At 37.4% G+C, this 12,891-nt stretch overlaps 1 non-coding gene and 1 pseudogene across 1 annotated transcript; both read right to left on the reverse strand.

Moving 5' to 3' along the window:
* Positions 1–1,930: 1,930 nt before the first annotated feature.
* LOC138151790 (small ribosomal subunit protein mS40 pseudogene) lies at positions 1,931–3,041 on the reverse strand (annotated as a pseudogene).
* A 1,053-nt stretch (positions 3,042–4,094) lies between these two features.
* Positions 4,095–4,200, reverse strand: LOC138152213 (U6 spliceosomal RNA). Its single transcript, XR_011166049.1, has one exon. It is a non-coding gene; the product is annotated as a U6 spliceosomal RNA (small nuclear RNA).
* Positions 4,201–12,891: the final 8,691 nt, after the last annotated feature.

The raw sequence follows: 12,891 nt of genomic DNA on the forward strand, positions 1-12,891 counted from the left end.
AGTGATTTTAGCTAATGGAGCTACCTTGAAAATGGGTATGAGTAGGAGACTGCATATAGGCATGCCAATTTTTATTATCTTTGAAAGAGGGGGCATCTCTTTGGTTAGTCCCTAGTAGGCCCTTAGTCATGGTGATGCTATTTCCCTGTGCTGTGGGAGAATAGAAATAACAGTTCCCCCAGGGTACTCATTATGTTATTATCTCCAGATTATGCTGCTCATAATTTGAAGTTAAATTCTGAACGACATATGGCCCATTCTTAAATGTTCAGTGAGGCAAAAGAAGGTACTTCATCTATTTCTTAAAATCTGGGGGTGGTGTAATGATATTCTCTCAGGTATAAACTTGGCATTGAAGGGAGAAATTGCTCAAGGGCAAAGGAAGCCTCTAACTTTCTCACTGCACATTACATGCAGAGAAAGGCTAGAGGATCTGGGGACTTATTCTCTGCTAACTGTGTTGTTTATATTTGTGTGGTCTCTCTTGGGGCTACTCTTCTATGCAGCAATGAGGGTTGTGGCAGGATTCTTTGGGCCCATGTATTATGCAGCCTGTGTGGAGAAGTCAGCATTGTAAGCACCGATACAGAACAAAGTCTGCAGGGATTTTCCACAGCACTGTGACATGCAAAGCCATGCTTTCACCTTAGAAAGATGTAGATCTATGTGGGTGTCAAGCTGTGATACCAGATCTTTGATTTCATCAGTATACACAATCACTCTCCATTTGTTTATGTCTATGAGTTACTTGTGAACCTGTTTAAAAAAAATAATTACCTTGTATTACTATTATATTACTATCCCTACTGTCTAATGATTGTTGATTGATTCAGCAGATCTTTTTTTTTTTAAGCAATTGGGGTTAAGTAACTTGCCCAAGGTTATGCGGCCAGTTTTTTTTTGTGTGTGTGTGAGTGTGTGGGTGTTAAGTATCTGAGGCCAGAACCGATCCCAGGTCCTCCCGACTCTGGGCTCTCTTACTCACTGTGCCACTTAGCCGCCCTGATTCAGCAGATCTTAATATAGGTTCTATGAATTTTAAAGAAAATTAAAAATATATATATATATATATATATATTTATTTGGGCAGCTAGGAGGCTCATTGAAAAGAGCACTGACCGTAGAGTCAGGAAGACTGGAGTTCAAATTAGGCCTCAAACACTTAACACTAACTAGCTGTGTGACCCCCCAATTGCCCTGCCTTCCCTCCTAACCCCCCAATTTATTTAATAATTTACAACATTCAGTTCCACAAGATTTTAAGTTGCAAATTTTCTCCCCCTACCTCCTTCCTGCCCCCCTCCGCAAGATGGCATACAGTCCAATAACATTAAATATATTTTCAATTTTTTAATTGTTTTTATTGGTTTATTTATTATCATATTATTATTTGTTATTATATTATCAATTATTTATTTATTCAATTAAACGTATTTTCAATTAGTCATGATTTAGAAGAATTAGAACCAATGGAATGGGCTATGAGAAAGAAGAAACAAAACAAAAAAGAGAGAGAGCAAATTGTATGCTTTGATCTGCATTTTAGACTCTATAATTCTTTCTCTGGAGGTGGATAACATTTTTTTTTCAATTTATTTATTTTTAGTTGTTGTTGGCTTTTTTTTTTCTTTTTGGAGGAGGGAGGGCCAGCCAATTGGGGTTAAATGACTTGCCCAAGGTCACACAGCTAGTAAGTGTTAAGTGTCTGAGGCCTGTCTGAGGCCAAATTTGAACTCGGGTCCTCCTGACTGCAGGACCTATGCTCTATTCACTGTACCACCTAGCTGCCCCTATTTTTAGTTTTCAACATTCATTTTCACATGATTTTGAGTTACAAGTTTTCTTTCCATTGTTTCCCCTACCCCCCCCCCCAACCCAAGATAGCAAACTTATTGAGTACCTCTTCCCCCAATCTCTTCTCTCTTATATCCTCTGCCCCCCAAACTTTCTGGTAGGGTAAGATGGATTTCTATATCCCAGCGCCTGTATATCTTATTTCCCAGTTGCATGTAAAAAAATATATTTTTTAAACATTTGTTAATTGCGTGTTTTTTTTTAATAAAAGAATTTTTATTATAAAGGGTTGACTTGACAAGTTAGGTACCCTCTACCCCTGAAACTTAAAAATATGGGGTGAAAGAAGCAGCATGAAGTGAAGTTGACCAAAAACATTTATTCAGACAATGATTCATTTTACCTTCTCCCTGTTTTCTCTTTTCCTCTAGGTCAGAGCTTGCCATTATCCTACCCATTTCTAAAAAGGGTAGGGATAAAAATCAGTTCAATTTAGGCATCAGGACTTTCTAACATCCATCCTTAAGCTCTGGAGCACCACAGAGTATATCCACCACTTCCTTTCTAGGGGACATTTGTAGATTCTTCTTCCTCAGGGAGAACATTAGTTTGAGATGCAAGTATGGGCATCATTTCTGGTGGGGGTCCACTCTCTTCCTTAAGGTGGTCTTGATATAGCCTTCGAAGATGGGCCAGCTCTCTCTCATGTGGCTGCTGCCAATTGTACCATGGATACCAGGAGGTACCTGCAGCTAGGGCAGGAGCCACTGGGGTACAGCCCACAGCTGCATGGGAGTTGCTGAAATCAGTATCTTGTGGGTGTACCAATGGGATGTGGTAACTGAGAAAACCATGGTCTCTGGCCTTCAGGGTAGCCTCTGTCAGCTTCTTATGTTGCTTCATACAGATACTCTAAGGTCCACATGGAGCTTCTGATCATGGCAGATAGGGCAAGGGTTCCCAGCAACTTTGTTCCCTCGAATGCATGTCTTATGGGTTCTCTGTGGTGGGATACCACCTTTGTGGTTTCATCAATAGTCAGCCCAGACTGGGCGGGAGCCATATTCTTCAGTTTCCAGATATTCCCAAGGAACATCCTGATAGAGGGAGACAGGAATGGAAGATTCTTCCTCACGGAGAGCTTTGGTGCATAGAGCTCGGGGAGCAGCCTGCATCCAGTTAGCCCCTCTGACAGGTGTGAGGCCCAAGAGCCGTCTAAACAGAAGAGTTAGGAGAGAGGTTGCCATCTTGGTGTATGGCTAAGGAAGGAGGGGGGACAAGAAGCAATTGCATGGTTTCTGCTAGTTTTGTTGTTGATATGATCAATTATGCTGATAGTTTTCCTAATATTGAACCAGATTCCTAATAATTATTCCATGCCTGGAATAAATCCCCCTTGCCATAGTGTATTATTCCCATGATAAGTTGTTATAATCTTTTTGCTAATATTTTTATTTACATTTTTTGCACCTATATATTTTTAGAGAAATTGGTCTACAATTTTCTTTCTGATTTGACTCTTCCTGGTTTAGGTGTCAGTACCCTATTTGTATCATAAAAAGAATTTGGTAGGACTCCTTCTTTGCCTATTTTCCCAAATAGTCTATATAGTATTGGAATTAATTGTCCTTTAAATGTTTAATAGAATCCATCTGGCCTTGGAGGTTACTTTGCAATTTATATTTTTGTAAATACTCATCCATTTCACTAAGATTGTCAAATCTATGGGCATACAGTTGGGCGAAGTAGTTCCTAATTATTGTTTTAATTTCTTCTTCATTAGTGGTAAATTTATCCTTTTCATTTTTGATACTGATAATTTGGTTTTCTTTCTTTATAAAATCAAATTAACCAAAGGTTTATCTACTTTATTGCTTTTTTTCATAAAACCATCTCTTAGTTTTATTTATTATTTCAGTAGTTTTCTTAATTTCAATTTTATTCATTTCTCCTTTGGTTTTCTGATTTCTAATTTGTATTTAATTGGGTATTTTTAATTTGTTCTTTTTCTAGCTTTTTTAGTTGTATGCCCAATTCATTGATCCCTTCTTCCTCTATTTTGTTCATGTAAGCATTCAGAGATATAAAACTTCCCCTAAGAACTGCTTTCACTGCATCCCATGAGTTTTGGTATGTTGTCTCATTATTGTCTTTTTCTTGGATTGTTATTGATCATTTCTGTGATTTGTTATTCAACCTACTCATTCTTTAGGGTTCGATCATTTAGTTTCCAACTGATTTTTAGTCTATCTTTCCATGGCCCTTTATTACATATAATTTTTATTGCATCATGATCTGAAAAAAAAATAGAATGCTTCACAAATTTGCACATCTTCCTTGTGCAGGGGCCATGCTAATCTTCCTGTACCATTCCAAATTTAGTATATGTGCTGCTGAAGTGAGCATAAACAAAACAAAACAAAAAAAAAAACCACAACAAAACAACAAAAAACCCCCAAAACATTTTGAAAGCTGTATTTCAGTATAATTTACTTCCTTTAAGATTCTATTTCATTTTAATTATTTAAAAAACAGTGTTCTGAGAAGGGGTCTATGGACCTCACCAGACTGCCAAAGGGATCCTTGACATGCAAAAAAACCCCAAAGAATCCTTGTATTATAGCATTGTTTGGGAGGGGTGCTAAGAGGTATTTCAACACTTACACAAATAATGTCAATCAATTAATTTATCCACATTTACTAAGTACTTGCCATGTGCCAAGCACTATGCTAAATTATGGGAATATAATTAAAATATTTATTATTAATGTTATTATTATTCCTATACAGTGACCAAAACTCTTGAGAATAGAAATATAGCCAATGAGCAAATGAATTAACTACTGAATTTCTAGTACACTAATTTATTCCATTTGAAAATCCACATTTCCAAAATTAAAAAAAATGTGAAATTTAATTCTTAACCTTCTTTATGAAGCTTCTCTTTATCAGTTCAGCCTAAAGTCATACATTGTGCCTCTAACCTTTAAGAATTTCTGTAGCACCCAAATCCAAAGTCTGTCTTAGTCCTTTGAGACTCATGGCATGACTTGTTTAGCTTTGTATTCTTCGTTTTCTTTTCTTTTATACCTCTGATTATTCCAATCATTTCCTGAAATTGAATATTTATTACCTATTTCTCCTGATTTACCATAGTGCCTTGTATATTGTAGGCAGTTGGAGGATAGATGCAGTGCTATTTTAAAGTTGTAGAGAGCCCTGAACAGCATTTAATTTAGTTTGCTCATCTTATAGATGAAGAAATTGAGGCAAAGAGAAATTAAATTACCCAAGTTCTGATGGTTATTTAGTATCAAAAATTGGAAGAAAATGGGTCTAATTACTTACATTTAATGGAAGGAAGAAAACAAGCATTTATTAAGCCCCAGGCATTGTACTAAGCTTTACAAATATCTCATTTCATTTTCACAACAACCTTGGGAAGAGGTAATATTTTTATCCCCATTTTACCATTAGAACACTGAGGCAGACAGGTTAAGTGACTTTTCCAGAGTAACACAGCTGGAAAGAATGTAAGACTGAACTTGAACTCAAGTCTTCTTCACTCCAGACCCGGTGATCTGTGCACTGTGGGATCACCTCAGTACCTCCAGCTGGTGCAATTTACACTATGCCTGGATGCCTCCCATTTACTGACAGATAAATTATATGACATAATGTCTGCCCACAAAGTGATATCCTTTCTAGTGCATGCATTTATTTTGTTTATCTAGTGGTCAGAATGAAAAAAAAAAACCCTCTCGTAACAATCCAGTGATATTGGCCCTGTATTGTTTAAACTGTTTATGAATGACTCAAATAAAATAATAGATGGAAATCTAATAAGATGAAATTCAGTAAGGACAAAAATGATGTCATATTTAGGTATAAAAAATAAACTTTGCAGTCACAAGGTGATGGAGGCATAGTTAGAAAGCAGCTGTTCTGAAAAAAAGATCTGGGATTTTTCATATATCAGTCAGAAGTATCATATAGAAGTCAAAACAAATAAATATAATTTTGAGCTATATTAAGAAAGGCATAACTTCCAGGAACAGGGAGGTAATACTTCAACTATACTCTGCCTTAATCAGACCTTGTCTGGAGTATTCTTTTCAGTTCGGATTACAATGATTTAAGCAGGACATTGATACACTGGAGAGTATCCAGTGGAGAACAGCATGACTATGAAAGACTTTGGGTCCACAACATGTGAAGATAAGTTGAAGGGAATGGGTATATTTAGCCTGTAACTGAGAAGACTCATAGAGTCCATGATAACTGTCTTCAAGTATTTGAAGGCTTAGCATATGGAGGAGTGATTCAATTTTATTTTATTTTTTCTTGTTTGACTCCAAAAGGCTGAACCAAGGAGCAAAAGGTAGAAGTTATAAAGAGTCAAATTTGGGCCTGATGTCAGGGGAAATCTTCCTAATAATGAGAACTTTTTAAAAGTGAATGGAGGTCTTATAGGAGAAGCTAGATGACCACTTGTTGGACATGTTATAGTGGTGATTTGTTTCATGTATGTGTGGGACAACATGGCAGCTCTGGTTCCTTTCAATTCCCAAACTCTATGATTCTGAGCTCGCTACCTTTGCTTTTACTAAAACTGTCTTGGAAGATGGGCTAAACCAGGTTGAGGGTAACTGATAGACCTCAGACCCATCAGTGAGTTAGGGAGATGTCCAAACATGTAAAGACTTTCTCTGGAAGAAGGAGCAGATGAGAACAACAATTTGTCCCAGCATCTAAGGTGGCTAAAGCAGATTCTGTGGAGCATTCAAGAATTTGGTCAGACAATGGAGAGGCTTACAGACATGCATTCCTGAGCCCTTCAATCCCCTAGGAAAGCAACTGCATCCCAGGCCATTAACTTTCGTCTTGCCACTGGACTTTGATGACTCCGAGGGAGCAAGGCTAATGACTTTGTGCAACTTGCCTCACTTAAATCCAATTCATGCACAAGTCAAGACATTACTCTGTTATGTCATTGGTTCTCTTTGAAATGAAGGATTTACAATACACTTGAAGAATCAAATATATCTCTTTGCACAGGAAAATATATCAAAAGTATACAAGATATCTTGAAACATGTAATGGATAACTTTTTGATCACCTTCTTCCAATTAATGTTGGGCAAGGGATAAATTAGGAGGATACATGCACGATGAAGGAATTAGCTACCACCATGAAGGATGTCCAGCACAGAGTCTAAATAAAAGAGGGATTCTCTCTAAATCGAGAAGTAGAAGGGGCCTCAGAGGCTGTCTAGTCCTGTCTCTTTATTTTACAGGTGAGGAAACTGAGGTCCAAGATATTTAAATTCTTTGACCAAGATTGTACTGCTAACTGTTAATGACAATACTATATTTTAATCCTAGTTCTTTGTCTCCAGACCCAGTGATCTTCCTATAGAAGATGAATTCCTCAAGATGCTCCTATTTGTGAATAACAATGTAGTGATCATCACATTTGGCTCTGGCACATTGAAAAGCTTACTAAATGAAATTAATACTCATTCAAAGGAGTGTAGCTACACTATTTACATAGGAAAATGTAAGTAGATAAAGAATGTTTATGGCCCAGACTATGATATGTATTAAAATGGATGTATCACCAAGTTGGACATTGGTACTTATATATTGGATAGACATTGTGAATTGACTGAGCTCAGCCTACAACTCAAAAAGAGAAGGGCAGGAGGAATTGCCTCAGGAAATATCAAATGCATTATCTTTCCCCAGAAAATCTCCTTACCTCCTACCTTCTCTATTAATGTAGCCGGCTATACCATCCTCCCAGTCCTTCAGGCTCACCACCAAGGAGTGATCCTCATCTCCTCACTATCTCTAGGCTACCATATCTAATCTGTTGTCAACCCTCACTGATTTCACCTCTGCAACATCTCTTCTCTGACATTGTCACCACTCTAGTGAAGGCCCTCATCACCTCATGCCTTGATTCCTGCAATAGCCTGCTGTTGGGTCTGCCTTTCTCAAGTCTCTACTCCAATACATCCTCCTTTCAGCCACTAAAGTGATTTTCCTAAAGTTCAGGTCTGACCATGTCACCTCTCCTGTACTCAATAAACTCCAGGGGTTTCCTATTGCTTCCAGAAGCATACAACATGCTCTGTTTGGCATCCAAACCCTTCATAACCTCCCTCCCTCCTGTCATTCCAGTCTTTTTACACCTGACTCCCCAATATGTACTCTTCTATCCAGTTACACTGATCTCCTGGCTGTTCCAAGAATAAGACATTCCATCTCTTGCCTCTGGTTAATTTCTCTGACTGTTCCTCATTCCTGGAATGTTCTCCCTTTTCATCTTTGCCTACTGTCTTCCCTGGCTTCTTTCAAGTCCCAACCAAAATCCCATCTTCTTCAGAAGCCTTTACAAACCCTTCTTAAATGTCTTTCCACAGTCTTCCCCTCTTAATCATTTCCTATTTATCATGTATATAGCTTATTTTTATATATTTGTTTGATTGATATCTCCCCATTAGATTATGAGTTCCTTAATGGCATAGCCTTTCTTTTTTTCTCTTTTCCCCAAAGCTTCACAGTGTCAGGAACATAGTAGGTGCTTAATAAATGATAAATGTTTATTGACTATTGAAATAGTGCCATTTTTAAATGACCCACAGCTTCTTACTGAAACAAAGCCTGATCTTTTAGACATAAATATTCTTCCAGGGATGCTATTTGATTGCAAGTCATAGAATACCAATCTGAAGAATCAATCTTATTGGTCACATAAAGGATGCTAGAAAAGCACAAGCATGCTATAATGGAGTGCCAGAAAAATATTGTGCAGTGAAATGATGTAAAGGATGAAATCAGGAAAATGTATGGACTGGCCATAATGAGAAAAAGAGCTAACCAATGGTTAGCCTGTGTACTGCCTTAATATCCATATCCTGTCAAGAGATCTGGTGAAGACCCCAGCACATTGGCTAAATTCCTTATGGATGACTTACCAAAAGACGTTAACAAAGAAGAGAACTTGTGAAAGAACACAAAGTTAGCCCATGGAATGATGAATCTGGGGAATAGGAAATAGTTCAGTTTAGCCTATGTCTAATGTTAGCCTATACACATATGGTGTGTATAGGGGAGTCATGTGCAATATTCCCAGAATGGTAGGTTGGAGCGAGGTTGTGAAGGGAAGTATTTTGCAAACCTTAAAGCACAATATAAATGTGAGTTAGTAAACACCACTTCAGGGAGAAGTTGGGATTTGAAGTGGAATTTAAAGAATAAGTAAATTTAGATAGTTGGAAAGGAGGGGGAATGACATCTTGTATAGGAAGTAAAACATAAATAAAATCTCAGCAAAATTATATCTTTCAAGAAAGATTTGACAAGTCTGACCCAGGAAAAAGTGATAACCCTAGCAATGTGATCATTTGAAAGGGGCTTGTCTGAGGTGAATATATTGAATCATCTTATAGATATATCAAGTCAAACCTTTACCATTTCATTTTTATTGGTATCTTTTGCTTTTATATCACCTGCATTCCCCAATATATTCATCCCCATGCCCTGCCAGAGGGCCATAGTCTATAAAAGAAAATTAAGAAGAGGAGGAAGGAAGTTCAGCAAAATTAACCAACTTATCAAAGTTGCTAAAGCCTGACATTATGTTCAGTGTTGCATACCTATGGGTGCTGACCTCTGCATTGAAGCAGGTTGAGGTACCTTTTTATATCTCTTCTTTGGGGCCAACCTTGGTCATGATAATTTCTCAGTATTCAGTTTTCTAATGCTTTATTTTTCTTCTTTCCACTTGTATTGTTATAGTCATTGTGCACTTTATTTTCCTGGTTCTGCTTACTTCCTTTTTCATTAGTTTATGTAAGTATTCCCATGCTTCTCTATATTAATCATATTCACAATTTCTTATGGAACACATTATCCTATTACTTTAATATACCAAACCTTGCTTAGCTATTCCCCAATTAATGGGTATCCACTTTGTTTCTAATACTTCACTATCACAAAACTACTGCTATAAATATTTTGGTACATATAGGGCCTTTCTTTTTTTCTCTGAAAATCAGAAATTTTCATTTATTTAGCATGTATAAATGAGTTAAATATTTCATGGCTGCCAAAAAAAATGCTCAGAAGAATATGAAGACAGAGTCATTCTCCCATGATGCTTACTGTCTAAAGAGGAAGAGTTCACTGATGGTTATAGATCTACATCCTACCAACTGACTCCCCTCTTTATTCACACTTTTAATTCTATTGCTTTAAATTTGTTTACTAACCTCTTCAGCTTTAACTTAAAAAAGATTGGGTCAAGTCAGTCATAATGGGTTTGAGCCTTTATTTTCTTTCAACCTTTTAAACTCATATTAAAGGACAGAACAGCTTAAAACACCCCAAATCATGTTAACACTGTGCCCAACTCACATGATTCAGGACACTGTGGACTTTCTACTTTTAATGAGCCAACACCTCAGATCTGGCATTATTTTCTTAAGGTTGTGTTTTGTTCAGTTTTTAGCTCAGTCTCCCTGGCTCTAAAGGCCTTTCTGTTGGTGTCTGGATTCAGCTTCATTCTGGAGCACTGGGTTTTTGAAAAAAATTTCTATTGTCCAGGCCTCTCCCTTTTTCCTTTCATAGGAGAAAAGTAAACTAGGAGGATGGGGACTTGGTAAGCTGGGTGGGTGTGGGAGTCAAAGAACTGGAGTCCGATTGAATAATTTTTGTTTCTCGGTTAAATAGACCTAAAGATATGAGAATGTGGTAAAGCTGGGGATGAAGTGAAAGGGAGTGAGTTTTGGGCCTCATTTTCCTCATCTATAAAATGGGTTGAGTATATGTCCTTTCCAATGCTAAATCTATGAAGTAATAATAACAATAACAACTAAAATTTATATAGTGCTTTTAGATTCACAAAGCAATTTATATATGTTGTCTCATTAGATCCTCACAACAACCCTGTGACATAGGTTCTATTATTATCTCCATTTTACAAATGAAGAAACTAAGACTGAAAAAGGTTAAGTGACTTGTCCAGGTTTACAAATCTAGTAGCTGAGGAAAGATTCAGCTTGGGTCCAATACTGTTTCATTTTATCACCTAGCTGCCCCAGATACTGGGATCACAGACTTCTTTAGAGCACCATTACCTAATGGATTTGGAATCAGAAGACCTTGGTTCAAATTTCAGTTCTATTATTTACTATATATATGATGTTGGACAAGTAACTTCCTCTGAGGGGCTCAATTTCTTCAAGTGTAAAAAGAGGGGGTTAGTTGTAAAAGGGTTCTGAGGGGGTTGGTTTATACTTGAAGTTCCTTCTGGTCCTAAATTCTATGCTTCTAAATGAAGGAAGCTCATACTGGGTTCAGGTAACAGCTTATGAGTCAGAGCCCATTACAATAAATACTACAAGAATAAGAAGCACCTTTCCATAATATAAAGAATGCTGGACTCTAGTCAACGTCACACTACTATCCACTAAAGAATTGGGACAATCCCTTGATGTTTGCGACCCTGGCATTTGACTTTTTCTGTGGAAGTGGCAGAGAAGAATTAATGGCATTTCAAAGGGGGTTGGCTGGCAGCCAGTAGCTCTTATTATTCACTGCTAACTATGGGAGAATTGCTTAGTTGCTGAGAGAATCAGGTTCAACAACAACAAAAATAACTTGGATTTTTGCCATATCTTCCCTTAAAAGAACATCCAGCATGGTTAAACTGAGCATACGGCTGCCATTTTATCTGTGGTGGTGATGGGGGAGGGAGGTATTATTAGTAATAATAATCTCAATCAGGGATAGCTAGGTGGCACAGTGAATAGAGTACAAGCCCTGGAGTCAGGAGAACCTGAGTTCAAATCCAGACTCAGACACTTAACATGTACTAGCTGTGTGACCTTGGGCAAGTCACTTAACCCCAATTGCCTTCTCCCCCCTCCAAAAAAGTAAAAATAAATGAAAATAAAAAGAAATGCTTGGAAGTCCTCATAAAAATAATAATTTCAATCCAATTTTTCCTTAATTTTCTTATGGTCTAAGAGACTGTATTGTTATTTTGTTATTATAAGACAAGTTCTAATTACTTAGTAGCTGCAATTAAAAAAAAATCACTGGCAAACTCAAGTTAATGAATTACCTCAGCAACCCTATATCTGTATCTATTTATGATATTCATGGAATGAAGGACCCAATTTTGACTCTTTCTGTCATCCACTAGGGTACCCAAAAAACCAGAGTCTTCCAGAGCCTTCAGCTAACCCCTGAAAGTAAATTAAGCCCTTTGGAAACTTGCCTTAGCTTTTAGGTTAGCCTTAAGTTCTAAGGATGGAGTCAGTGGTTGGTCATCCAAGTGGCCTCTGTTGACATTTTCATTTTTATTTCTGCACTAGTGGAATTGAATAAGAAATGGATATTACCTATATGGAGCAGTGGATGTACAAAGTAACAGTCCGATTACTTTGGTTCCAATTCCAAGGGCTTTCAATGACTTCAATGTCAGTACTTGAGAATCTATATTATCTTCATATTTTCCACTCCTTGCAATATAAGGCACAAATAATGTCCCCCCACCTCCCATCCCCAGGAAAAACCAAACCAACAACTATTGCCAAGACAACAATCAGGATCTTTCAGTGCAAATGAGGCTGATTTTTCAGCTTCATTTCAGATAACTTCCTTATTTACTGGATCATTTTTTGTCAGCTGCACAAGTCTGGATTGAGAAAATGCAGTAAATTAAATGTGAATGGTAACTCTCATTCCATTATTGTTTGTTAGCAAGAGAAAGAATTATCAACCAGTAAAAATTAGGCAATTTATTTGGAAGGATAAGAGAAGAATAGATCCACAGTTATTAAGGTTCCATTAAAGGAGTTCTGATCACTCTTATTTTAAATTGTTTAAGATAAATATTTGAGGTGGCCAGCACTTGCACAGCGAGTAAGAGCACCGGCCCCAATGTCAGCATGACCTGGGGATTGAATTCGGGCTCAGACACTTAGTATCCACTCAGAAACACCTGTCCGTGTAACCTTGAGCAAGTTACTTAACCCCAATTGCTTAGGGGTGGACAGGTGGCTCAGTAAGTAAGAGCACCGGC

The sequence above is a fragment of the Petaurus breviceps genome, unplaced genomic scaffold, assembly GCF_028583685.1.
Source record: "Petaurus breviceps papuanus isolate PSGF00001 unplaced genomic scaffold, PetGlider_PUasm1.0 90919, whole genome shotgun sequence".
Taxonomy (NCBI): domain Eukaryota; kingdom Metazoa; phylum Chordata; class Mammalia; order Diprotodontia; family Petauridae; genus Petaurus; species Petaurus breviceps.